Source organism: Mus caroli, unplaced genomic scaffold (assembly GCF_978045245.1).
Source record: "Mus caroli unplaced genomic scaffold, Mus_caroli_1 scaffold_11, whole genome shotgun sequence".
Lineage (NCBI taxonomy): Eukaryota > Metazoa > Chordata > Mammalia > Rodentia > Muridae > Mus > Mus caroli.
In genome coordinates, this window is record NW_028227266.1 from 55841210 (window position 1) to 55843619 (window position 2410).

Below are 2410 nucleotides of genomic sequence, written 5' to 3' on the forward strand. Positions count from 1 at the left end.
TGTGAGTCCAGTGCTCAGAGACCAAGGTGGGAGGATCATCAGTCAGAAACCTGTCTAAGCTCTATAGAGAAATATTGTCAAAACAAACAGGACTGGTGAGATGGCTCAGTGGGTAAGAGCACCCGACTGCTCTTCCGAAGGTCCGGAGTTCAAATCCCAGCAACCACATGGTGGCTCACAACCATCCATAACAAGATCTGACTCCCTCTTCTGGAGTGTCTGAAGACAGCTACAGTGTACTTTCATATAATCAATAAATAAATCTTTAAAAAAAACAAACAAACAGGAAAGAGAACAATTTGGCACAGCAAGTATTCCCCTAAGTATATTCCCAAGAGAAATGAAAACATAGACAAAATGATCATTAACAATCATTGTGAAATTTAAAATAGTATTTAACAACTGGAAACAAGTACCAACAAAAGAATATATTATTTAAAATACAAGCTGTTGCTCTTGCCAAGGACCGAGCTTTGATTCCAGCACCCATATGGTGGCTCATAATCAGTTATCCATAACTCCAGTTCCAGGGAATAGGATGCCTTCTTCTGATCTCCTCAGGCATCAGGCACACATAGTACATATACATATATGTGTGCATATGTATGTGTGAAGGCAAAACACTCATATACATAAAATAAAATTTAAAAATCTAAATAAATAAAATAAAATGTTGAACAGCCACGTAGCTTCTGCCTTTAATCCTAGCACTTGGGAGGCACAGGCAGATGGATCTCTGAGTTCAAGGTCATTCTGGTCTACACAGTGAGTTTCAGGACATCCAGGGATATATAGTAAAACCCTTTCAAAAACATAATAAAATAGGTACTTCTGCCCCTTTGGCTCTCCATAGTGGTCGCCAAGAACAATCACCTGACGAAAGGGGGCAAGAAGGGAGCTAAAAAGAACATGATTGATCCGTTGTCTAAGAGAGGCTGGTATGATGTGAAAGTTCCAGCAATGTTCAATATTAGAGACATCGGGAAAACACTAGTCACAAGGACTCAAGGAACCAAAATGGCATCTGATGGCCTCAAGGACCGTGTGTTTGAAGTGAACCTTGCCGATCTACAGAATGATGAAGTTACATTCTGAAAGTTCAAGCTAATTACTGAGGATGTTCAGGGCAAAAACTGTCCGAGAAGTTCCCTGACATGGATCTCACCCGGGACAAAATGTGTTCCATGGTCCAAAAGTGTCAGACCATGACTGAAGTTCATGATGCTGTCAGGAGAACCGATGGGTATTTGCTCCGACTTTTCTAGGTTGGCTTCACTAACAATCACCAACAACCAGATACGCAAGACATCCTATGTGCAGCATCAGCAAGTCTGCCAGATCTGGAAGAAGATGGAAACCGTGACCCGAGAAGTGCAGACTAATGACTTAAAGGAAATACTTAATAAACCAATTCCAGACAGCATTGGGAAAGACATAGAAAAGGCTTGCCAGTCCATTTATCCTCTCCATGACATCTTAGAAAAGTAAAAATGCTGAAGAAACCCAGGTTTGAATTGGGCAAGCTCATGGAGCTACATGGTGAAGGTGGCAGTTCCAGGAAAACAACTGGAGACGAGACAGGTGCTGACATTCAACGAGCTGATGGATATGAACCACCAGTCCAAGAATCTGTTTAAAATCCAGACCGTTAATAGTGACAGAAAGTCCTATTTGTGAATAATAATAATAAAGAATAAATCATATATTATTGAACAATAGAATTAAACAATCAACAGACACAAAATGAAGATAGATCACACAATCAAGTTGGGCAAAAGAAGACAAATCAGAAAAATAATTAAAGGGCTGAGGGATGAAGCTTGGTGGCATGGGACTTGTCCAGCACGGGCACCGTCCAGTGCTCCGTGTCTAGCACTGAAAAAAGAAGGAGGGGAACTCGGAATAAACAGACCTGGATGCGATGGCAGACACCTATAATCCCAGCTGCAGGATGGGATGGCAGACACCTATAATCCCAGCTGCAGGATGCGATGGCAGACACCTATAATCCCAGCTGCAGGATGCAATGGCAGACACCTATAATCCCAGCTGCAGGAAGATTGCACATCTAAGGCCAACCTGGCCTATATATGAGAGCATGTCTCAAAACGAAAACAGAGAAAGAAAAGGAGGCTGGGAATGTGACTCAGTTAGCCTAGCACTTGCCTGATATGCATGAAGTCCCAAGGTATATCCTCAGCACCGCATAAACCAGAATGGTAGTGCCTACCTGTAACCCCAGCACTCAGAGGTAGATGCAGAAGGGCATTCTTGGCTATGGGATTTCTAGGCCAACCGGGGTTATATGAAACACTGACTCAAAAAAACAACAACAACAACAACAAAATATATGTGCATTTTACTGTATGTTAACCATAACCCAGAAAGACTGCTTTCATTTAATAAAAGA

At 41.9% G+C, this 2410-nt stretch overlaps 1 pseudogene; it reads left to right on the forward strand.

The window, feature by feature from the left end:
* The first annotated feature begins 894 nt into the window (after positions 1 to 894).
* On the forward strand, positions 895 to 1637 carry LOC110301286 (small ribosomal subunit protein eS1 pseudogene; annotated as a pseudogene).
* Positions 1638 to 2410: the final 773 nt, after the last annotated feature.